Source organism: Mobula hypostoma, chromosome 15 (assembly GCF_963921235.1).
Source record: "Mobula hypostoma chromosome 15, sMobHyp1.1, whole genome shotgun sequence".
NCBI classification, from domain to species: Eukaryota; Metazoa; Chordata; class Chondrichthyes; order Myliobatiformes; family Myliobatidae; genus Mobula; species Mobula hypostoma.
Genome location: NC_086111.1, coordinates 7,110,012 through 7,137,004, shown reverse-complemented (window position 1 = coordinate 7,137,004; position 26,993 = coordinate 7,110,012). Strand labels below are relative to the sequence as shown.

Below are 26,993 nucleotides of genomic sequence, written 5' to 3'. Positions count from 1 at the left end.
GCTTCCGGTTCCGTGAACTGCGCCGCACCAGCAAACGTCACAACCCCGATTTAACCCTAACCTAACCAGGACAAAAGACAATCACCAATTAACCTACCAGTATGCCTTTTGACTGTGGGAAGAAACCAGAACGCCAATGAAAACCCACACTTTCCACGGGAGGATGTACAGAGCCTATTTATAGAGGATGCCGAAACTGAATCTGAACCCCAATGTAATAACATTATGCTTAGAGGTACACGACCATGGTGCCTTAAGGGGAATCTGAGGGGAACTTCTTCATACAAAGGGTGGTGCAAGTGTGGAACAAGCTGGCAGCGGAAATGGTGGATGTGAGGGTTGATTGCAAAGTTTAAGAGAAGTTTGGAACTTTTGGTCGAGACTGGTTTCATCAACAGGTCAGGGGTTTGGAAATAAAATGTTTAGGTTCCAGTATAATATTGAAGTACACTGGTTTGCTACTTACTCCATTAATGCATGGTAAATGTGTTGTGATTCATCAAAGGAGAACAGAGTTTATCTACTGACCTAGCCAGAGGTTCACAACTAACTGCACCAAAGACAGACTGCTAATTACCTTACCATGAACAACTTCTGCACATTTACTCAGTCAGTCCACATCAGGCCAATCTCTGCAGGGGAGGTAAGTTGAGGTTTGTTTATTGAGTGATTTACTGAGATGCAGCACGGAATAGGCCCTTCCGGCCCTTCGAGCTGTGCTGCCCAGGAACCCTCAATTTAACCCCAGCCTAATTACTAGACAATTTACAATAACCAATTAACCTACTAACCGTTATGTTTTTGGACCGTGAGGGGAAACAGGAGCACATGGAGAAACTGCATGTAATCTTTGGTAAGGATGTACAGACTCCTTACAGGTGGCATCAGAATTGAATGAACACCAATGCCCTGAACTGTAAAAATGTCATGCTAACTGCTACATTGCCACAGCGCCTCTGAAGAAGGTAATGAAACTTTAAATAAGCTCAGCTAAGCAAACACTAAAATCTGATGAAAATAAATGCATGTTTGGACTATTTCTCCTCCCTAGCCTAAATGCACATTTCACAGCTGTCAGGTTCTTGGGGCCACATCGGCCAGATTTGGACAGTGAAACTCGACAGGCTACTCAAGCATGTCATTTGGACGAATTCAGTCCTGCCTAGTAGTACTTTCCATTGCTGGTCAAAAGAGGCAGTGCCATAATGAATTGAAATTCCTGTAGCAATCTTTTATTCACAAACAGGGGCAATCATGAGAAAGACTGCAGTTAATACCACAGAGACTGGGCAATTGACACAGAGACCTTGCAGGCTGTGTAAACATCTTTCACCGACGCATTCCCAGCAGATTAATTTGTTTGTGAAAATCTTGGTGCTTCATCTGTCAGGGAGCAATCTGTGCACGATTCACATTACACCAGATGTTCATGCTCCAGTGCGATATCAATTTCAGATTGGAGGACGGTTCTACTCAAAGTTAAGTGCAATCATGCAGCATCATATTCACTTAAAAAAAATGACCTATTGGACAGGTCGTAAAGTAAATGATGCCCTTACAACAAGAACAAAACAAGAAATGGCTGAGGTGTAATAAGGCACTTGTCACAGCACATCTGGAGTTTTGTGAGTAGCCTAAAGAAGCTCCTCCTCATCTCTGTTCTAAAAGGATGCCCCTCTATTCTGAGGCTGTGTCCTCTGGTCTTAGACTCTCTCACCAAAGAAAACATCCTCTCCACATTGACTCTATCAAGGCCTTTCACCATGCGATAGATTTCAATGAGGTCACCACTAACTCTTCTGAATTCCAATGAAAACAGGCACAGAGCCATCAAACATTCTTCATATGACAACCTATTTAATCCTGGATCATTTTTGTGAAACTCCTTGGAATCCTCTCCAGATCCAGCACATCCTTTCTAAGATAAGGAGCCCAAACAGCTCAGACTACTCCAAGTGAGGCCTCACCAGTGCTTTATAAAGTCTCAACATTACCTCTTTGGTTCTTCCTCACAACTGACTCAACCTGCAAACTAACCTTTAGGGAATCCTGCACAAGGGCTCCCCAATGCTTCTGTTCCTCAGTTTTTTCGTATTTTTTCTCCATTTTGAAAGTAGTCAACCCTTTCAATTCTTCTACCAAAGTGCATGACTATATACTTCTCAACACTGTATTCCATCTGCCATTTCTTTACCAATTCTCCAATCTTTCTAAGTCCTTCTGTAGCCTCTCTGCTTCCTCAAAGCTACCTGCCCCGCCTCTCCTCTTCATATCGTCTGCAAACTTCCCAACAAAACCATCAATAATATCATCCACATTGACATATAACGTAAAAAGAATCAGTTTCAACACAGACCCTTGTGGAACACCACTAGTCATCAGCAGTCAACTAGAAAAGGCTCCTTTAATTCCTACTCTTCGCATCCTGCCAATCAGCCACAGCTTTATTCATGCTAGAATCTTTCCTATAATACCATGGGCTCATAGCTTGTTAAGCAGCCTCATGTGTGGCACTTTTTCAAATGCCTTTGAAAATCCAAGTCCAAAACATCAACCAATTCTCCTTTCTCTATCCTACTTGATATTTCTTGAAAGAATTCCAACAGGTTTGTCAGGCAAGATTTTCCCTTGAGGAAATCATGCTGTCTACAGCCTATTTTATCATGTGCCTCCAAGTACCCTGAGCCCTCATTCTTAATAATCAACTCCAACATCCTCCCAACCTCTGAGGTCAGACTTACTGGCCTGTAGTTTTCTTTCTTCTGCCTCTCTCCCACCTGGAAGAGTGGAGTGGCATTTGCAATTTTCCAGTCTTCCAGAACCGTTCCAGAATCTAGTGATTCTTGAAAGATCATTAATGCCTCCAAAATTGCTTCAGTCACCCCTGTCAGAACTCTGCTGTGTACACCATCTGGTCCAGGTGACTTGTCTACCTTCAGACCTTTAAGTTTCACACTTATGGTAACTTCACACACTTCATGCCCCCAACACCTGGTACTTCCACCATATTGCTAATATCTTGCACAGTGACGACTGATGCAAAATATTTATTCAGTTCATCCGCCATTTCCTTGTTCCCCATTACTGCCTCTCCAGCATTGTTATTCAGTGGTCCAATATCCACTCTTTGGTGTCCTCTTTAATATTATTGGCTCGCTTACTTTCGTATTTCATCTTTACCTTTTTAATGACATTTTTAGTTGCCTTCTGTTGGTTTTTAAAAACTTCCCAATCCTCTAACTTCCCATTCATTTTTGCCCTATTATTTGCCCTCTCTTTAGCTTTTATGTTGGCTCTGACTTCTCTTGATAGCCACGGTTGTGTCATTTTAACTTCAGAATACTTCTTCCTCTTTGGGATGTAGATACCCTGTGGCTTCTGAATTGCTTCCAGAAATTCCAGCCATTGCTGCTGTGCCATCATCCCTGCCAGTGTAATACTGATACATCTGATTTTAGTTTCTCCTTTACAAAATTTCAGGGTGAATTTGAACATTTGTCCCTCAGGGTTCTTTTACTTTAAGCTCTCTGTTTCATTCACAAAACCCAATCCAGAATAGCTGATCCCCCCCAGAGGGTTCAACCACGAGCTGGTCTAAAATGCCAACTCATAGGCACTCTAGAAAATCTCCCTCCTGGAATCCAGCACCAAATGATTTTCCCAATCTTCCTGCATGTTCAAATTTCCATAACAATGGTAACATTGCTCTTGTGGCATTCATTTTCTCTCCCATTGTACTTTATAGGCCACATCCTTACTACCGTATACAGCTCCTAACTGGCCTTTTTCCCCTTTCAGTTCCTTCACTCTTTCCACATTGATTGAACCCTTTCCAACCCCATGTCACCTGTAATGATTTGATTTCATTTTTACCAACAGAGCAATGCCTTCCTGCCTATTCTTTTGACACAATGTGTATTCTTGGACATTAAGCTCCCAGCCATTATCTTGATTTAGTGATTTCTACAACATCATACCTGCCAATCTGCAACTGTGCTGCAAGTTCATCTACCTTATTCTGAGTACTGCACGCATTCACATGCAACACCTTCAGTCCTGTATTCATCCCTTTCAACTTTGTCTGCTTTTTTCATTGCAATTCATCCTATTGGTTGTAATTTTGCCCTATCAATAGCCTCTCTTCAACACACATGGCTTCTGTTTGTAAACAAGAGAAAATCTGCAGAAGCTGGAAATTCAAGCAACACACACAAAATGATGGAGGAACTCAGCAGGCCAGGCAGCCTCTATGGAAAAGAGTACAGTTGACATTTTGAGCTGAGACCTTCAGCAGGAAGTCCAAACCTTCATGTTGAAAATAAGATGACAAAACTGAGCAAGATGGTGGGGAGGGCTGAAGAAAGGAGTGGTGGAGTGAGAGTGAGGATGGGTGCTCATTGGGCCCAGTAGGTTCTGAAATCCAGCTGGTAATCAGATAAACGGTTGGAGGATAGGTGGTGTGGACAGAGAAGAATGATATCTCCATTGGAGATCCCTAGTGATTGCTTGGGTTTGGAGGATTGGAGAATTAGATTGAGCATTGGGTGGAGTGATGAGGGAGGGATAGAAGCTGGGACTTCATGGGAATTAGAAAAGTTTATTTTCATTTATTTGTTTATTTAGAGATACAGCATGGAGTAGGATCTTCTGGCCCTTTGTTCTGCACTGCCCAGCATCTCCTGACAACCCATCAATTTAACCCTAACCTAATCATGGGACAATTTACAATGACCAATTAACCTACTCAGTATGTATTTGGACTGAGGAAGGAAACTAGGAGACCTGGAGAATACCCAAGCATTCCACAGGAGGACATACAGAGGACACCAGGACAGATGCCCCCGGTTGCAATAGTCTTACACTAACTGCTACGCTACTGTGGAGTCAGCTAATCACAGGATCTGAGGAAGTTGGACAATTCGCACCAGGGGTGCGTTAAAAGAGCTACTTTTTAACGGCAATCGAGATGTTGAAGGCAGAAATTCTGATTTGGGGAGTGACCAATCAGTGAGGAGTGATGACTCTGTTGGTAAAAAATGAAATACAAATCATTAGAAAGAGGTGACACAGGGTCGGAAAATAGTGAATCGTTGTGGATATAGGTAAGGAACTGCAGATGTGAGAAGACCCTGATGGGCGTTATGTACAGACCCCCAAACGGTACTAAGGACGTGGTCTACAAGTTAAAAAATGCAGGCCAAATGGGCAATGTTACAATATTATTGGGAAAATCAGGTTGGTGTGGGATTCCAATAGAGGAAATTTGTAGAATACCTACAAGATGGCTTTTTAGGGCAGCTTGTGGTTGAGGTCTCTAGGGGATCAGGTATTCTGAATTGGGTGTTATGCAATGAACCAGAATTCATTAGGGAGCTTAAGGGAAAAAAACCCCTCAGGGACAAATGATCATAATATGATCAAATTCAGCCTAGATTTGAGAAGGAGAAACTGAGATCAGATGTATCAGCATTACAGTGGAGGAAAGGGAATTACAGAGGCATGAGAAAGGAGCTGGCTAGAAATGATTGGAAAAGAACACTGGAAAAGATTGGAAAAGGATAACAGCAGTGCAGCAATAGCTGGAATTTCTGGAAACAATTTGGAAGGCACAGGATATATACATCTGAAAGTGGAAGAAGTATTCTAAAGGCAAGATGACACAACCATGGCTGATGAGGGTTAGGTGAAAGCCAACATAAAAGCTAAAAAGAGGGCATATAATAGAGCAAAAATTAATGGGAGCTTCGGGGAATGGGAAGCTTTTAAGTAACAACAGAAGGCAATTAAAAAGTTATTAAGAAGGTAAAGATGGAATACAGAAGTAAGCTAGTGAATAATTTTAAAAAGAACACCAAAAGTTTCTTCAGATACATAAAGTATAAAAGAGAGGTGGGAATGGATATCGGACTGCTGGAAAATTTTGCTGGAATGGTCGTAATAGGGCACAGGAAGTGGCAGATCAACTGAATAAATATTTTGCATCAGCCTTCACCGTAGAAGACAGTTGTGGTATGGTGGATGTTCCAGGTGTCAGGGGTCATAAAGTGTGTGAAGTTACCATAACTAGAGAGAAGATTTTTGTGAAACGGAAAGGTTTGAAGGTAGATTAGTTGCCTAGACCAGAAGGTGTACACCCCAAAGTTCTGTAAGTGGTGGGCAAAGAGGCAGTGGAGGCATTAGTAATGATCCTTCATGAATCACTAGATTCTGGAATGGTTCAAAAGACTGCAAATGTCACTCCACTCTTCAAGAAGGGAGAGAGGCAGAAGGAAGGAAACTATAGACCAGTAAGTCTGACCTCAGTAGATGGGAAGATGTTGTAGATGATTAATAAGGATGAGGTCTCAGAGTACTTGGAGGCACACAATAAAACAGTCAGCATGGTTTCTTTAAGGGAAAACCTTGCCTGACAAATCTGTTGGAATTCTTTGAAGAAATAACAAACAGGATAGACAAAGGAGAATCAGTTGATAATGTGTACTTGGATTTTCAAAAGGCCTTTGACAAGGTGCCACACATGAGGCTGCTTAATAAATTACAAGCTCAGGGTATTATGGGAAAGATACTAGCATGGAGAAAGAAGTAGCTGATTGGCAGGGGGCAAAGAGTGGGAATGAAAGGAGCCTTTTCTGATTGGCTGCCATTGACTAGTGGTGTTCCACAGGGGTCCACGTTGGGACTGATTCTTTTTATGTTGTATGTCTATGATTTGTATGATGGAATTGATGGCTTTGTTGTAATGTTTGCAGATAATACAAAGATAGATAGAGTGGCAGGTAGATTTGAAGAAATAGGGAGCTACGGATGGACTTATATGGATTAGGACAATGGGCAAACAAGTGGCAGATGGAATGCAATGTTGGGAGGTGCACGGTCATGCACTTTCATAGAAGAAATGAAAGGGTTGACTATTTTCTAAATGGAGAGAAAATATAAAACCTGATGCGCAAAAGGATTTGGGAGTCCTTATGCCGGATTCCCTAAAAGTTAATGTAACCCAGGTTAATTAAACCCAGAGTTGTAATGTTAGAAAGTTCTAACTGCGGGGGGTGGGGGGAGGGCGGGATGAAAACAAGGTTTATCGATTTTTAAGAAAGGAGAATTTGAAAAAAAACACTATGTGAGGGTGGGGCGGGCTGGACACAGGACGGACAAGGAGAGAAACACAGCAACAATTAGAAGCCGAAGGCATGAACTGTTAAGAGTGGAATTAGTAGTGGGCATCTTTACCCAACTAACCTGATACCCCTGGAGGAGAGCCAATAGCGATAAAAGATTTATTGAAGCAAAAGAGACAATATCGGCAGAGACCAGTTTCCAAAATCCCTACCATGTAGTCGGGAGTTAGTTCTGCAAAATTATACCAAGGGACTTGGTCAAGTTTTTGTATAAGTTTATGAACTGACTTTCCATAAATGATCAGCTATTTCATCCAATGAACCAAGAATGAACCAAGAAACAAGATGGCGAGCCACCCAAGATGCTGAACCAGTGTGGTAACGAAAACGCAGGGGATTTAATACGGTTGGATGTATAAGTTATTTTCATTTGAAGAATCTGAATATGATTTTCTGCAAGAACTGATTATTTTTGCAAAGACTTTGATAAGTTACTGAGTGAGATTTACTTTAAGAGATGTGATGTTGGAGAATTACTGTGAAAGGAGTTAAACTGTCTATATAATTTTTGAATTTGAATTTAAACTTGTAGATATACTGCCTGGAACTGAAACTGAAGTTAACTATAATACTTGAGAATAGGAATTATATTTGGTTTTCTAACTAACGACGGATAAGTAAAAAGGAAAGTTTAGTCTGTAAACTTTTAAATAGGGAATAACACTAGATCTAATTAGTTAGATTAGAGTAATAAAGGAAACTCACCGATTCTAATTAAAAAGGAATTTGTTGTGGTTTGATATCTAAGATTTGGAACCTAAAGAGAATGTTCAAATTTTGAATTGTTCTTGCTCATGTAAATATTTTGTACATATTGTTCGTTTCTTATAAACAAGACTTATCTCCAGAAGTGTGTGGTTTCTATTCACTGCTTCCTTCTGATGCCTGGATTCTTCCGATGGCCTACTAGCACCTAGTGTAATTTGATTTTCTCAAAGAGTGCGTTGACTGGTCACACATGATAAGGTCAGTGTAACACAGGTCTTACATAAAACTTGTCGAGCCAGCCAGGAGGCAGTGTATTAGATAACCAGCAGCATACTGATGTACAAAGCACTAAAAGAATCTTATTTTTCAAACTGACTTGTTCAATTAAGATCTACAGTGAAAGCAAATTGAAGTCATAGAGGAAAAGGGTGTTAACATCCCAAATGCTGTTTTAGTCAATGGCATAACAGGAACAGAACAAGATGAGGAAACATTGGACTTTCTAAAAGAATATGGTTCAGTTGCCAGAGTTATTTATCTAACTAACCCCAGTGCAGAATTTCCCAAGTTCCTCATAGTAGAGTACCATTTTGACTCTGCAGTGCAAACAGGGGTGTATCTACAGAAAATAGCACCTATGGCAAGCACTGAAATTGTGCCCCTGTCCAAACATCTGACACCCATCTTTTAGATAACTTTACCATAATGTCAGCTGAAAAACACAAGTCAAGCTCGTTATTCTTTTAACAAATTTTGGCACTACATGAAAATTATTACTGCACCTTCCTTGCTTTCACTGATGCAAATTGGTCTATGATGTGATCATTGTGATCAGTTTCTTCTCTTTCTACACTCAGCAGAGCAAGATCACAATGTCTACCTTGACCCATGGAGGCTCTCAAATACGAAAGTATTATTTTTAACTTGCTGAATGATCTCTCACAGCAGGCGATGGAAACTGCAATGGTTAGCATTATCTGAATAGCAATGCAAAGATTGGGGAAGATGCTCTCATCTCCATACTGAACAATAAATTCAAGAAGCTCTTCAGGTCTTGATATTTTCATGTTGACCCACCTTGATAGCAACATTCTGCAATCCAAAATTTCTTCACGTAGCTGCTGTCCATCAACATCAGAGCTGCACAATTCGCCCAAATTTTCGCACTTCTTCTTTAGGCAGCATGCTGTGTCCTTGAGCAAGGCACTGAACCACACATTGCTCTATGTCTGTGTGAGGAGTGGCGCGCCACACAGTCTTTCGTTCCCTGCTTTGTAAGGCATGAAAATGCCCGACGCTGGCCTCTGAGGCCTGAGTTGACAATCCCTCCCCCTCTTTAGGTCGTTACTGTCGGTACCGTAACACAGTCCCTCGACATCGAGAAGGAACCCAAACTTGGCGTCAGTGTCGTGCAAATGAGTGAAACTTTCATCCATTTCTCTCTGAAGATGATCGAGTGTTCCCTTCATGACTCTTTCCATTTCCTCCTTAGCTGTTAACTCAGCGTCTCTCAAGTTCTCATCAGCCATTCATTTCTTTCGTCTCTGACGACTTTCAACAATATTTCATTCTTGACAGAGACCGACTCCTTCTTCGAGTGACTCACTGACCAACACTTCTCTTTCATCATAAAAATGATCTCGGAGAGATTTCAAATCCAGGGCAGCATCATGGAAGCTCATGCTAGGATCCTGCAACCTCTTTTGAATACGGTCAATGCGAATGACTACTTTGTTCCAAAATTCTAGCAAAATCAGAAAATCGTAACTCAGCATGCAGTTGTACAGCTGCCTTGCGTCACTTCTTGTTTCACTAGTCTCGTTTTCATTGTCTATCGCAGCGGTCCCCAACCACCGGGCCGCAGAGCATGCGCTACCGGGCCGCAAGGAAACGATGTGATTTGGCGATATGAGTCAGCTGCACCTTTCCTCATTCCCTGTCATGCTCACTGTTGAACTTGAACGCACGCGAGGTCATTAGCCGCGCGTTATCCATGTCAGCGCGGGAAGGAGATCAACTCCTCGAGCTTGCAAATGACGGTGGGCTGAAAAGCATGTTTGACATAACATCTCTGCCGGCATTCCGGATCTCAAAGTCAAGGCTGAATATCCTGAGATAGCCACGAAAGCACTGAAAACGTTGCTTCCATTTCCAACATATCTCTGCAATGAACTTAACAAAAACTAAATTGCGGAATAGACTGGACATAAGGAACCCCCTTCGAGTATCGTTGTCTTCCATCACCCCTCGATGGGACCGTCTTATTGCAGGAAGACAAGCCCAGGGCTCCCACTAATTCAGCGATATTGATGTGTTGCAATGATTTTATATGTTCATACGGGGAAAATATGCACTGTGTGTTTAATATTCAAATGTTACTTAAAATGTTATGATGTTATTGACTTATATAACCATATAATAATTACAGCACGGAAACAGGCCATCTCCGCTCTTCCAGTCCGTGCTGAACGCTACTCTCACCTCGTCCCACCGACCTGCACTCAGTCCATAACCTTCCATTCCTTTCCTGTCCATATACTATCCAATTTAACATTAAATGATAATACCGAACCTGCTTCTGCCACTTCTACTGGAAGTTTGTTCAACACTTAGTTCAAGCTCCCCTGTCCTCCCCTGATAACTGACTTATCGTTATATTCATGCGCGGAAAATATGCGCTGTGTGTTTAATATTAAATTCGTTAGATTATCCCTTTTAGAAACGAAATTGAGTGTATTAGCCACTTATCACTGATATTCCGGTCGTGATTAACACCCACCCCCCCACAACGAACAGAATCACCAAAAACGATTCGTAGAAAAATAATCGGCAGGTGCACGCATGCGCAAGTCACACATGTGCACTGGTGCCTGTGCAAGGCTTCATGGTCATTGTAGTCTTTCTCTGGGTAAACACAACGTATTTGACTGCTACTCTTGTCCGTTGACAACCATCTCCCCCCCCCACCCCCCCGGTCGGCCAGTCCGCAAGAATATTGTCAATATGAAACCGGTCCGCAGTGCGAAAAAGTTTGGGGACCCCTGGTCTATCGTGTCCTGAAGAACTTGAAGTATTTCCTCAAGGTACTTGTTGACGCACGGGCTCACTGCTTCTGTCCTTGCACTCCACCTGGTTTCGGACTCTGACTTAACAACCACAGGCATGGCGTTTTTGAGGTTTTTTTTCCCAGTGCTGTGTTGAATGAGAGAAAAACACGTAGAGAGCTTTGATTGTTCCAAAAAATGTGACCATCATTGTATCCTGCTTGGCTGCATGTACACCCACCAAGTTGAGTGAGTGATTGTTGCAATTCACAAACAGAGCCAGGTTGTTTTTCTCACTTATTCTTTGATGAACACCACTTCTGTGTTCAGCCATCACAGCAGCGTTGTCACAACACTGTGACGGACAATCTTGTAGCTCCATTTCATCCTTCTTTGGCTGTTTCAAGATGTCTTCAACCAAGCTGTCAGCATCCTTCTGGCTTATCTAGATAAAACCAAGGAAGGACTCGCTAACACGAACTATTTCCCTCTCAAAATCAACTTCCACATACCCCACTACTTCTGACATCTGCTCATGGTGTGCCTGATCAGGAGTTGAGTCGAACATAAGACCATAGTACTTGGCTTTACGAATGCTTCTCAGTAAACTCTGGCGAACAGTGGATGCCATCATGTGGATGAATTCATTTTGGACACTTGGTGAAAGATAAGACATGGATCCAGGATGACTTTCCAAATGAGTTAGGTGTTCTTTTATGACAGGGTCAAAGATGGCCAGTAGTTTCAGTAAGCCAAGGAAATTTCCCACGTTGGAGTCATCATCTAGCTGAAGTGACTCCCTGCGTCCTCGCAAAGCCAGGTTCTGAGTCGCAAGGAATTTTATGCAGTGAAGGATTCTCGTCAAGATATCAGGGCACCTCTGCTTTTCCTTCTCAATCTGTGACTGAAATACCACGTCAATAACTCCTCTGTTTCCAGCTAAATTTCTTACCATTTCTTTCCACTGTGTGAAGCATTCCTGATGATTCTTGGCATTTTCATGAACACTAATCCTTTCGGGTGCTTTCCACTGGTTGAATCCACTTTCCTGCTCCAATGAGGATTGATGGTCTGACCAGGAATAGAGAAGACAACGGATACAAAATGCAGACTTTTTAGAAGGGGAATAGACCAGCCATGAGCGAGTCACTTCCTCACCACGACCATCTCCCAATTTCCTCTTGAACCAAGTTTTGTTCATTGAGCTGTTATTTATTGGTAGGAAAAGCTCTTCACTGTTCTGGAAATACTTCGAACCCAGCTTTATTATTTCTGTTCTCAACGTGTCAGGCAGAATTGCTTTTCCAGTATCCTTGTCGAACTTCAGAAGTCCAATATCATGCTGTTCAATCACTTCTGGTATGACAGTTCGAGGCTCTTTGACGCCATCCAGTTCACCAGGTTCAGTGTCGTCAGGTTCAATCTCGTCAGGTAAAATCTCATCAATAAACTCAACATCACCACCCCACCATCGTCTTCCCCTCCTGTCATATCCATGTTCTTTGTGGCAGCCTCACTCTTAATCTCGTCATACACGGATTTATCTGACTTGACTTCCTCCTCAGCTTGTGACGCATTTGGACTTGATCCACCTTTGGATTCTAACAAGCTTGTAGCAGGTGCAGGCGACTCCATGGAACGTGTCGAACTACTCGACTTCTTGGCTTCCTCCACCTCCAACTTTCGTCTCTTCCGTCCTTCAGCTCCACTTTCCTTCTTCTTCGTGAAGAAACGTTTCATAGTCTGCTTACACAATGCTCTGAAATAAGGCCATCCTAGTGTTTCTCACCCATGATAATCAAAGACAGATCACACATCTGAAAAAAATTCTTTTTTTACTATCCGACGATGGCTCGTCTGACTTTAATAGAAACTGCTCAGTGGCTCCCTCTTCAAGTGGCGTCCAGGACACGTGCCATACCTGCCACACCTTAGATAAACCACTGAATGCAAGATCTCCAGCCCTTGCTACCATACACTCAACAGGCAAGCGGTGACCAAAATGTTTCCTAACATGTGGTTACTTTAGCCGGTGGTTACACTCAGAAAGTTGGAAAAGACACCACTCAAGTTTACCTTGGTGAGTCACCTTAGAGAAGTGCAGAGGGAAAGATTATAATGAAATCTTGAGAGAGGTGTTAACCCAGATCAGTCAAACCCTTACTATTGTAGTAGGGAAACAGTTACTGTTGAAACTGCTGAAGATGTACATAATAAGACCAGAACTCTTCAATTCAGAGCAGACTCCACTGATACTAACCAGCCAGAAACAGCTCTAGCTGCTACTCAGAATAACTCAATCCCAGAAATACAAACTAATGGAGCTGCAGTGAAGTCACCCCTCTCTCCCAGCGATCTAAACCTTCCAGGTATTCGGAGTCATAGTCGAGCACATTGTGCGCAGTAATGACTTGATGACTCATGGCAATCCACCAGTCCGGCTCTGAACTTTTTCTGGTAGAACCTCTCATCCACCTAATGAGGCAAATTATGAGACTTGGCGTGCTAGTGTTGAACTGGTCTTGCAAGACCCAAGCGCATCTGATCTTCATAGAACAGGGAAAATATACAAAAGTATTCTTCCACCAGCTTCTGACATCATCAAGTCAATAAGCCCTGGAGCTTCACCGGTAATTACCTACAACTCCTAGATTCAGCTTTTGCCACCATGGAAGACAGTGATGAATTATTCGCCCAATTCATTAACACAGTACGGAACACAGGTGAAAAACCATCTGCCTACTTACAGCAACTACAGGTAGCATTGACACTGACTGTAAAGTTGTGGAGGTGCAGTAACTGAGACTAACAAGCATCTCTTAAAGGGGGAGGGAGGGATCGTCGACTCAGGCCTAAGAGGCCAGCGTCGGGCATTTTTCATGCCTTACAAGGCGCAGAATGAAAGACTGTGTGGCGTGCCACTCCTTACACAGACATAGAGCAATGTGCGGCTAAGTGCCTTGCTCAAGGACACAACATGCTGCCTCAGCTAAGGCTCAATCTGGCGACTTTCAGATCACTAAACAAATGCCTTAACCACTTGGCTACGTGCTTAAATCTCTTAAAGCAGTTTTGTAAGGAAGGTTGGGACCACTCCGCAATGTTAGAGCTGCAAATGGAACAGAAGAAACCAAACCCGCCATCGTTTATTGAACTACTGACATTTCTACACACCGAGGAAGACAAGCATGCTTTTCGAACCACACGCATGAAACAGCATTTAGGAACAGCCAAATCACGTGCAGTTATACAGTCTCAGACCACAGGTGCCTGTAAAGATGATGTTGTAGCACAGCTAATTTCAGTTACTTCTCAACTGACAAAACAAATCGCTGAGCTTCGAAGTCAACTAGCTGCTGTACAAGCTACAAAGCAGCAGAAGGGAAAAGCGAGCTTTAAGACAGCAAGTGAGATGCCACCGAAAAGAAAAGATAAACAGGAGTCCACAACTACTAACAAACAGCCAAGTGTAAAACCAAAGCCTTGGTACTGTTTTAAATGTGGCAAAGATGGGCACATAACCATCTCTTGCTGCTATGAACCCAATCCGGCATTAGTAGCAGAAAAGAGAAGACAGCTTGAAAAGAGATGAAGTGAATGGGAGTCACATCATGGTACCTCTAAGCCTCATTTTAAACTAGAAGCAGTTTCTGTTGCAGGACAGACAGGGACTGATGTTCGCAAAGCATGTCCCAAAAGTTTGAAGATCTTGCTTGATGAACTGAAATCTGGAGGACAGACTGTTAACCTGTCTAAGGGATTAGTCAGCACAATGTGTACTGCTCAAATAAGCCTAGCCGGTAGAAAATGCAATTGTTTATTCGATACAGGATCTCAGGTCACTACCGTCTCTAAATCTTTCTATGATCACAACTTGTCTGACCTCCCACTTCATTCTCTCACCAACTTCTTGGAAGTTAAGGGTGCAAATAGACAATCTATCCCATACCTGGGATATATACGTTAATGTTACATTCCCAAATGACTTTGTCAGAGTGGATGCGGAAGTGTCACCTTAGCATTGATTTTTCCAGATGTCTCTTTACATTCACTGCCTGTGGTGTTAGTTGGCATGAATACCGTTGATGAACTGTATAAATACTACTGCAAATTGCAAAGTAGCCAAAAATTCTCTCCTAAATTTGGCTACAAGCAAGTCCTGCGAGTTTTACAAATGCAATAAAGACTAACTACCAAGGGAAATGTTGGACTGGTGAGAGTACCTGGCAAGGACCCAAGACAAAAACCAGCTGGGCAGTCTCTAGTCTTGTGTGGATCAGTCACAGTCAGAACTCTGCATCCTGATATATCAGCTAGCATGGAACATCCTTCTTCTCCCATGTCTGGAGGACTTATAGTAAAAACTTGCCTCGTTACTTTGGAAATCAAGCAACGTTGTTGCTTACCTGTAGTGATCTCCAATATAACAGCACATGATGTTACAATTCCTCCCAGATGTGTTATAGCGGAACTAAATTTAGTACAAGTTATATTTCAGAAAGAACCGTCAGTTAAAACCTCCAATGAGTCAGAATTCCCTCAAGCATCAAGCTCAGGGTTTAACTTTTGTGATTCTCCTATACCCACTGAGTGGAAGACAAGACTTACCCTGAAATTACAAAGCATCCCTGATGTTTTCTCTCATCATCACTTAGATTTCGGGTGTACCAACAAAATGAAACATCGAATCAACCTTATTGATGAAACACTGTTCAAACATTGACCTCAACCTATACACCCGGAATTCAGAGAAGCTGTTCAGAAGCATCTCCAGGAATTACTAAACGCAGGAATGATCAGAGAGTCTGAATCTCCTTTTTCTTTTCCAATTTTTGTGGTGAGAAAAAAGAATGGGGATGTCCATTTGTGTATAGAAATTTCAGAAGTTAAATCAACAGACAATTAAAGATGCTTATTCACTCCCGAGGCTCAAAGACACTTTTATGGCTTTGACCAGTTCCAAATGTTTTTCAGTCCTTGACCTAAAATCTGGTTATTACCAGATAGAGGTTGAAGAAGCCCCGACAAGCTTAAAACCACCTTTGTGTGTCCTCTCGGGTTCTATGAATTCAATAGGATGCCACAGGGAATTACAAACATGCTGAGTACATTTCAGCAACTCATGGAGAAATGCAAAGCTGATATGAACCTGAAGGAAGTCCTTGTGTTCATTGATGACATCATTGTGTTCTCTAAAGACTTGGATGAGCACAAGGAAAGACTTATGAGAGTCCTGAACCAACTCAGAGAGTATGGACAAGCTAGCTTCAGAAAAGTGTGTTTTTGCACAGACCTCAGCCAAATATCTCAGACATACAGTGTCTCATCAAGGAGTTCAAACTGGCTCTGATAAGATTGGTGTGGTCAAAACCTGCCCAATTCCCAGAAATCTTAGGAATTGAAGTCGTTCCTTGGATTTATTGGATTTTACTGCTGCCTTATCGAGGACTTTTCTCAAAAAGTTAAGACGCTCAATGATTTGACTTCGGGATACCCACCTACCAGAAAGAACTCCAAGGTGAAGAAAGATATCCAGTTTCACCATCCAAAAGACCCATTTGGAGGCTGTTGTACTACCGCATGTCAAGAAGCATTCAACCTAATCATAAAGGAAGTTACATCTGCTCCAGTGTTGGTGCTTGCTAACCAACCTTCAGCTGCCTTCTACCAAGAACAAGAAGCATTCTACCTAATCATAAAGGAAGTTACATCTGCTCCAGTGTTGGTGCTTGCTAACCAGCCTTCAGCTGCCTTCTACCAAGAACAAGAAGCATTCAACCTAATCATAAAGGAAGTTACATCTGCTCCAGTGTTGGTGCTTGCTAACCAGCCTTCAGCTGCCTTCTACCAAGAACAAGAAGCATTCTACCTAATCATAAAGGAAGTTACATCTGCTCCAGTGTTGGTGCTTGCTAACCAACCTTCAGCTGCCTTCTACCAAGAACAAGAAGCATTCTACCTAATCATAAAGGAAGTTACATCTGCTCCAGTGTTGGTGCTTGCTAACCAACCTTCAGCTGCCTTCTACCAAGAACAAGAAGCATTCAACCTAATCATAAAGGAAGTTACATCTGCTCCAGTGTTGGTGCTTGCTAACCAACCTTCAGCTGCCTTCTACCAAGAACAAGAAGCATTCAACCTAATCATAAAGGAAGTTACATCTGCTCCAGTGTTGGTGCTTGCTAACCAACCTTCAGCTGCCTTCTACCAAGAACAAGAAGCATTCAACCTAATCATAAAGGAAGTTACATCTGCTCCAGTGTTGGTGCTTGCTAACCAACCTTCAGCTGCCTTCTACCAAGAACAAGAAGCATTCAACCTAATCATAAAGGAAGTTACATCTGCTCCAGTGTTGGTGCTTGCTAACCAGCCTTCAGCTGCCTTCTACCAAGAACAAGAAGCATTCAACCTAATCATAAAGGAAGTTACATCTGCTCCAGTGTTGGTGCTTGCTAACCAGCCTTCAGCTGTCTTCTACCAAGAACAAGAAGCATTCAACCTAATCATAAAGGAAGTTACATCTGCTCCAGTGTTGGTGCTTGCTAACCAGCCTTCAGCTGCCTTCTACCAAGAACAAGAAGCATTCAACCTAATCATAAAGGAAGTTACATCTGCTCCAGTGTTGGTGCTTGCTAACCAACCTTCAGCTGCCTTCTACCAAGAACAAGAAGCATTCTACCTAATCATAAAGGAAGTTACATCTGCTCCAGTGTTGGTGCTTGCTAACCAGCCTTCAGCTGCCTTCTACCAAGAACAAGAAGCATTCAACCTAATCATAAAGGAAGTTACATCTGCTCCAGTGTTGGTGCTTGCTAACCAACCTTCAGCTGCCTTCTACCAAGAACAAGAAGCATTCAACCTAATCATAAAGGAAGTTACATCTGCTCCAGTGTTGGTGCTTGCTAACCAACCTTCAGCTGCCTTCTACCAAGAACAAGAAGCATTCAACCTAATCATAAAGGAAGTTACATCTGCTCCAGTGTTGGTGCTTGCTAACCAGCCTTCAGCTGCCTTCTACCAAGAACAAGAAGCATTCAACCTAATCATAAAGGAAGTTACATCTGCTCCAGTGTTGGTGCTTGCTAACCAGCCTTCAGCTGTCTTCTACCAAGAACAAGAAGCATTCAACCTAATCATAAAGGAAGTTACATCTGCTCCAGTGTTGGTGCTTGCTAACCAGCCTTCAGCTGTCTTCTACCAAGAACAAGAAGCATTCAACCTAATCATAAAGGAAGTTACATCTGCTCCAGTGTTGGTGCTTGCTAACCAACCTTCAGCTGCCTTCTACCAAGAACCCAAGAAGCATTCAACCTAATCATAAAGGAAGTTACGTCTGCTCCAGTGTTGGTGCTTGCTAACCAACCTCCAGCTGCCTTCTACCAAGAACAAGCCGGGCACCTTAGGGCCATCACCTATGCCAGTGGGGGCTCTCCCATAGTGAATCAAGATATGCTGCTCATAAATTAGAGTTCCTAGCCTTAAAATGGGCAGTTAGTGAAAAATTTCATGATTTTCTTTATGGGAGTTCATGTACTGTAGTAACAGACAGTAACCCCATGACTTAAGCTTGAATTTCCAGCATCTACAGATTTCCTCATGTTTGCATTTTTAAACCCCCTGACTTATGCACTTTCCACTACTAAACTGGATGTAACTAGTTACAGATGGCTAGCTGCCCCGTCAACTGAGATTTTTAAGTTGTGATATAGATCCAAGAAACTGAACCAGGATACTGACAAGTTGTCCCGACGACCACATGGAAGACTATCAGATGATTTCACATCCCAGAAAGATTGGGAACGCATCATGAAGTTTACTGAAAGTCATCTGGTGAGCTCAGGTGATGCAGGTGAAGCTACCGTTGACATTGTGCAAGCTATATGTGAGAGTTGTCTTCAAACAGAAGCTGCCGCAAATGCTGCTGTTGCATATGCTCGATCCTTAATGATGCATTCAAGTGCTATTCCTGACAGTTATGCACAAGAAGATCAGCATGTGGGATTTCCAGTCATTTCTCATCTCTCTGATGCTGAGTTTGCAGACTCCCAGTTAGCAGGTCCTTGTATTAGGGAAGTCACCAAGCAGATGAAAACTGGAGAAGAACCATCCCCTTCAGTGAGAAACGCAATCCGCAGACTACCCTACCTTCTCAGAGAATGGGATCGTCTAGAGCTAAAAGACAGAATTCTCTACAGAAAAAGATTAACCGGAGATAAAACATACCAGCTTGTTCTTCCTGAAAAGTTTCAATCTGAGGTACTTAAGAGTCTTCACAATGACTTTGGTCACATGGGTATTGATTTAGTCAGAAGCCTGTTCTATTGGTTCAAGATGGCTGCTGATGCAGAACACAAGACTAAAACATGCAGTCGATGTGTAAAAAGAAAGACCTTGCCTGAGAAAGGTACTCCGTTAGTGAGTATTGTAATTACCCGACCTTACAGCTGGTCTGCATGGTCTTTCTTACATTAGAACTCGATCAAAGTAACACAAAAGATGTGTTAGTAGTAATTGATCATTTCACTAAATATGCTTTGGCTATTCCTACACCCAGCCAAAAAGACAAGACTGTTGCAAAGTGCCTGTGGGAGCATCTCATCTCGCATTACAGTTATCCCAAGTACCTACACAGCGATAAGAGGCCTGACTTCAAATCCCACTGGATTAAAGAATTGTGTGAGATAGCTGGAATTCAAAAAGTCGGAACTACACCATGTCATCCCAGAGGAAACTCTGTCAAGGGGTTTCGCAGGACCACCTTAAATATGTTGAGAACTCTGGAGAGGAAAGATAAAAGTCGCTGGCAAGAGTTTGTGAAACCTCTAGTCCATGCTTATAATTGTACTAGGAATGAGAAGACTGGCTTTAGTTCATATGAATTGATGTTCAGACAACAACCCAGACTTCCAGTTGACTTAGTTTTCAGACTACCCTTGAAAGACAAACATGGTAAATCACACTCTCAGTATGAACAACATTTGAAATCTCATCTTGAGGAAAGCTTCAAGATAGCTGCGGGGGAGCTCACAGAAAATAGCAGATTGAAACAAGACCAGATACGATAAACAGGTGACAGCTTCAGAGTTGAGAAAAGGAGACTGAGTGTTAGTAAGGAATGTGTGTCTATGAGGTAAAAAGAAACTTGCCGATAAATGGGAAGAAATGGTCTATGTAGCGGTCAACAAGCTGGCGATCTACCTGTTTACAAGATACGTCCTGAGAACCAGTCTGGGCCCATACAAACTTTATATAGGGATCTATTTCTCCCTTGTGGATTTCTTCCTTCTGAAGACAATGAACAACTTTCTCCTGTCTCTGTTCGTAAGTACACAACTTGCAGTACTAAGAATGAACAGTTGGTTGAAGAGGAAGAAAATCCAATTGACTCTGAAGAGGACGAGGATGAGGTTTATTACCTCAGACCAAGACTTGACATTGTAGGTGAACCTTCTAAGGGTCGAGAAACTTGTGAACAGTTACACAGAGGAATTGTGGGCTCCGGCCCAAGCCCAAACCAGCCATTAACAACCACTCCAGTGGCAGACTCAGTGCTGGAATCCCAAAGAAACGCAAGTTACTTACCTGATGTAGAGGAACCCACTGTAGAAAGTAACTTACCTATCAGTCCTGAAGAAAACCCTGTGGAAGACACAACAAATGAGGAAATGCATAATCAGTGTATCCTACCTGATAAGAGAAGTCTGGAAATTTCGTCAATCCCAAACGAGTTTGAGATTTGACAAGAAAAAGAGACACGTGATGAAGTGTTAAGAAGGGACACGACAAATGAAAATTCTCACAAAGAAGAGTCTGAACTCAGGAGGTCTTCTAAACACAGAGAAAAACTTAGAACTAGTACAGTGTGCAGTATGTTTTAACTTTGAATTGTTCCTGCTCATGTAAATATTCTGTATATATTGTTCTTTTCCTATAAACAAAACTTATCTCCAGAAGTGTATGGTTCCTATTCACTGCCTCCTTCTGATACCTGGATTTTTCTGATGGCCTACTAGCACCTGGTGTAATTTGATCTTCTCAAAGAGCGCAGCGACTAGTCACACGTGATAGGACCAGTGAAACACAGGCGTGTCATTAATTTTCAGGTTGAGTCTGTGGTGAGGAAGGCAAATATGATGTTAGCATTCATTTCAAGAGGACTGAATATAAGGGCAAAGATGTAATGTTGAGACTTTATGAAGCTTTGGTGAGGCCTCACTTGGACCATTGTGAGCACATTTGGGCCCCATCTTAGAAAGGATGTGCTGAAACTGGAGAGGGTTCAAAAAAGGTTCACAAAAATGATTCAAGGATTAAATGGCTTGTCATATGAAGGGCGTTTGATGGCTCTGGGCCTCTGTTACCTGGAATTTAGAAGAATAAGAGGTGACCTCATTGAAACTTATCAAATGGTGAAAGGCTTTGATAGAGTGGATTTAGAGAGGATGATTCCTATGGTGGAAGTGTCTGAGATCAGAGGACAGAGCATCAAAATAGAGATGTGCCCCTTTAGAATGGAAATGAGGAGGAATTTCTTGAGGCTGAGAATGGTGAATCTGTTGAATTTGTTGCCACCAATAGCTGTGGAGGCCAAGTCTTTATGTATATTTAAGGCAGAGGCTGATAGATTCTTGACTGGTCAGGGCATGAAGGGATAGAGAGAGAAGATAAGAGATTGAGGCTGAGAGGAAAAATGGATCAGACATCATGATCAAATAGCAGAGCAGATTCGATGGGCCAAATGGCCTAATTCTGCTCCTATATCTTACGGTCTTATTGATGAGTAGGTGAGGGTAGGATTTAGGCTAAAAAGTAAATAATAGGATCTCAGTGAGACTCTGCAATGCATAAGCTTAGTTGCCCTGTTCATAACAATGGTTGTTCATGGGACAATGCAGTCAAGTATTCTGGATGTTCTCCAATAATTTGGATTTGGTGAATATTATGCTTCACCACATTTTAAATCACACGATTTTAAAATAATAAGCATTACACAATCTATTGTGCATCCATTTCAAGATAGCACAAAAATCATATTTCAGAGCCAGCTGTAACCTGATTAGAATCAACCCTTATTAGAAAGCAACAAAGTCTTTTTTTTACTGAGCGCCTTACAATGGATCCCCAATTTACGCTCCTGTGTGCATCCTTGAGCAGTTGATGACATGTCTACCCAGATATTGCAATAGGCTGTGTAAGAATTACTCTACAACTTGGGGTTTGGAGAGTACTATGCATGGGGCTGATTTCACAGAATTCGTATCACAATGGGTAACAGGAATTTCATTGGGCTGGTTGAAGGCTCAATCTCTGTATGCCTGCATCTGAATCTGACTCTGAATTTGGGTCTGTGGAGGCTGGAGGCTGAAGAATACAGATGGTCTTGGGGTGAGAGGATTACATATGTGCATGCATGGGAGCGAGGAAACGGGGTTTATTTTGCTGCTATTCCTCTGTAGCTTGTTCTGTTTTGTTGTCTTGTATTGTTCTGCCAAACATTGCTGCCAGAATGTGTGGCAAAACCTGCAGGCTGCCCTCTGCACACCCTTAGGTTGTGATAGTTGTGCGATAACACAAATGACACTGATAAATAAATTTGAACATTGAATCCACAGTCAACAAGCCAGTGTGATTTGTACAGACCTCAGGATAAGATGGGAAGTTTCATCTCAAAGTGATAAATTTCTTAGTATTTTGGAACAATAGATCCTGTCCTCTTCACAGCAACCAGAGTTACATAGCCTGGGAGTGTTTCTGTATCTCTGCTGAGCATTGTGATTACATCTACCGTTCTCCAACGACGCTCTGCAGCTGGAGAACTCTCAAGCACAGATGTCAAAAAAACAAGCTATACCCGTAGTAAGTTAAAATCAGATCAAAGCTAAGCTCTAGGAGATTGCTATTCTATAATCACTGATTTCTGTGATACTATTTAAAGAATATGTTTACCTGCCCTCAAGCCCATGTTGAGCAAACAACTTAGAAAATGAGGAAAGTCAAGGATAAAACAACCCTAAACTCTGCTTTTTAGTGAAGCTTCTAGTGAGGTCAAATGAGATTTTACAAGATGAGTCTTGTATTTTTATTTTATTTTGTTACAACCTTGGCCATTTTAAATCCACTGTTTTATTTTATTTTTAAATGAAGTAACATTAGATTTGCAACAACTATTAGACATGACAAGGGTTGTACAAACGGCAAAAAAAATATATGACCATATAGTTCTTTTTTTGGTAGTGATGGTCAAGCTTCCACAACAGTAGGATGCCCTGTTATTCTTTTGGAAGCATTCCAAATGGCATTATGAGCATTTGAGAAGTTAAGTTGGGCCATATTTACAATCTCATCTATAAAATGCAGCTCTGAAATTTAAGCCCAGATAAGATGCCTGGAGTTAGGCTAGAACCTGTCAGCTTGTTTTAAAGGCAAGTATTAAACCAACTCATATTGGATGACATAATAAACAATTTATATAACCAACATACATATTTCATTTCTGTCTAATTTTTCATTATATATATTTCAGAAATGACTCTTATAAGGTTTTTCCAACACATCTTCAATTCCAGGTGCATAGTTTTGATATAATAGAGCAGAGTACTTGTACTTAGGTATTTGTGAATAATTTATATTTTTGTCCTCATCATAACAGAAATACAAGATGCTGTGTACATGAATGTTACAATATGATCTGAAGGTTACATTGTGTATAACTGTAGTGGTTCCATGGCTGACTGGGTTTTGAAGTCGGTGTTCTCTTAATATTCAGTACATGTTAACACACTTGCAGTCGCAGGATAGTATTTGGGATTGAGACACTCATTGACCTCATTGTACACTAAAGAATGGAGTTCCATAAATTGCCAAACTGATTGGTGCACATGGCTTTTTACGTGTGACAGTATTTTACTGATCTCTTATGTGTGCTTGTTGTCTTATATGTACCATGGTGTGTATGTGACTGTTGATACTGTGTTTTGTACCTTGTCCCCAGAGGACACTGTTTCATTTGGCTGTATTCATGTGTACTCATGTATGGTTGAGTGACAATTAAACTTCAACTTGAACTTGAAGGCAGGCTGTATTCTTCAATGGGGATTGGAGGCACCTTGCAAACTAAATTACATCACAGGTTGGAACATCTTGAAGCAGTGCTATCCAATTTCTATTTCTTTTATTTTTCAAAAGTAAAAATAGATTCTTACCTTCTGTTGTCCATTATAAGGTACGAAACAGCATTAAGAGAAGAAAGAAGATGTAAGTGATTTTATGTACATTGATAAAACTACAATATTTTAATGATGTCACAGTGATGAACTGTACAGCAAGGAAGGTTGGTATACTGAGAATCTATATAAATCAGCATAGCAACAACACATATAGCAAAAACTACGGTAAATTTTCCAAAAAGGAGCAGCATATTTTTTTTCAAAAATATAGTTATAAATAAGTAATGCATATAAAATTATAGAACAATGTGGTCTTTAGTATTGACATGTATATTACCCATCCAATTTTATACTGACTATAATTGTTAATTACTGTGTTATTTGAGATATAATGGAGTATGATGGAACCTTTCAGCCACAAGAACAGATTGGATAGGTTGGGTTTGTGTTCCTTGGAACAGAAACAGCTAAGCAGGCCACAATTGCTCCATATGGAAGTTATGAGAGATGTAGATCAGGAAAAAAGATTTCCAGGGGTCTTGAAAAATTTTTTACCCAGAGGATGGTTGAAATCTGGAACACACTGTCTGAGGCAGATTCTCATTTGAGAATTATTTTTATAAGCATTTAAAACACCATGGTATGCAAGACCATGGCTAGTTACTATAAATGGGTTTAAAAAAGATAGTTACTTGATGATTGGTATGGACATGGTGCGATGATGGACCTGTTTCTGTCTCATTAAGCTTTATGACTATAATAATTACATCTTTACCTAACAATAAGATGATTGTGAAATGACCAGCAGATGACTGAAAAATGAAATGGAAAAGAGGAACAAAACTAGGATAACACATTAACAGAACAGTGTCCAATGTGGGCCGAAGTATAATCTAGTCCTGATTTTTTTTATCTAATTTCACCATCAGGCCAGAATCTAATTTATGCTTTTTTTACACTGGGTACATTAGGTCAATATCATGGCTCTTATTTATAATATTTAAACAATCAATTGCAAAGAAGAGAAAATAATCTGTTTTTGGGGTGTTTAAACCCAAGGAGAGCAGAATAAATTGTCACAGATTTCACCAGTTTCCCCCTGCAACCTCAGATCAACTGGAGGCACTTCAGAAGAAGGTATAATCTAGGTTGGATTAAGAGTGAAACAGCCTCAGCTAGAATACTTGTGCATATTTACATTTAAAGTAGAGGTTAATAGGTTTTTGATCAGTCAGGGCATCAAAGTTATGGGGTGAAGACAGGAGAATGAGTTTGAAAGGGATAATAAATAAGACCACAAGATATAGGAGCAGAAGTAGCCCATTCGGCCCAGCGAGTCTGCTCCGCCATTCAATCATAGGCTGATCCAATTTTTCCAGAAAAATTCTGCCTTCTCTCCATACCCGTTGATGCCCTGGCTAACCAAGAACCTATCTATCTCTGCCTTAAATGTACCCAATGACTTGGCCTCCACAGCCGCTCGTGGCAACAAATACCACAGATTTACCACCTGCTGACTAAAGTAATTTCTCCGCATCTCTGTTCTAAATGGACGTCCTTCAATCCTGAAGTTGTGCCCTCTTGTCCCAGGCTCCCCTACCATGGGAAATAACTTTGCCATAACTAATCTGTTCAAGCCTTTAACATTTCGAATGTTTCTATAAGATCCCCCCTCATTCTCCTGAACTCCAGGGAATACAGCCCAAGAGCTGCCAGACGTTCCTCATACAGTAACCCTTTCATTCCTGGAATCATTCTTGTGAATCTTCTCTGAACCCTCCCCAATGTCAGTATATCTTTTCTAAAATAAGGAGCCCAAAACTGCACACAATACTCCAGGTGTGGTCTCACGAGTGCCTTATAAAGCCTCAACATCACATCCCTGCTCTTATATTCTATACTTCTAGAAATGAATGCCAACATTGCATTTGCCTTCTTCACCACCAACTCAACCTGAAGGATAACCTATAGGGTATCCTGCAAAAGGACTCCCAAGTCCCTTTGCATCTCTGCATTTTGAATTCTTTCCCCATCTAAATAATACTCTGCCCATTTATTTCTTCCACCAAAGTGCATGACCATACACTTTCCAACATTGTATTTTGTTTGCCACCTCTTTGCCCATTCTCCTAAACTATCTAAGTCTCTCTGCAGGCTCTCTGTTTCCTCAACACTACCTGCTCCTCCACCTATCTTTGTATCATCGGCAAATGTAGCCGCAAATCCATTAATCCAATAGTCCAAATCATTGGCATACATTGTAAAAAGCAGCTGTCCCAAAACCGACCCCTGTGGAACTCCACTGGTAACTGGCAGCCAGCCAGAATAGATCCCTCTATTCTCATTCTCTGTTTTCTGCCGATCAGCCAATACTTCACCCATGCTAGTAACTCCCCTGTAATTCCATGGGATCTTACCTTACTAAGCAACCTCATGTCAAAGGCCTTCTGAAAATCCAAGTACAGCATATCTACTGCATCTCCTTTGTCTACCCTGCTTGTAATTTCCTCAAAAAATTGCAGTAGGTTAGTCAAGCAGGATCTTTCTTTCATGCTGGCTTTGGTCTATCTTGTCATGTGCCTTCAGGTATTCCATAATCACATCCCTAACTATCGATTCTAACAACTTTCCAACCACTAATTTCAGGCTAACAGATCTATAGTTTCCTTTCTGCTGCCTCCCACCCCTCTTAAATAGCAGAGTAACATTTGCGTTTTTCCAATCATCTGGTACAATGCCAGAATCTATCGATTCTTTAAAGATTATTGTTAATGCCTCCGCAATCTCTCCAGCTACTTCCTTCAGAACTCGAGGGTGCATTCCATCAGGTCCAGGAGATTTATCCACCCTCAGACTATTAAGCTTCCTGAGCACCTTCTCAGTCATAATTTTCACTG

General features: G+C 41.5%; 1 protein-coding gene across 1 annotated transcript in view; it reads right to left on the bottom strand.

The window, feature by feature from the left end:
• Positions 1–26,993, bottom strand: part of LOC134356672 (copine-9-like) — a 585,942-nt gene that overhangs the window by 306,555 nt on the left and 252,394 nt on the right. The gene's annotated exons all lie outside the window — the stretch shown is intronic.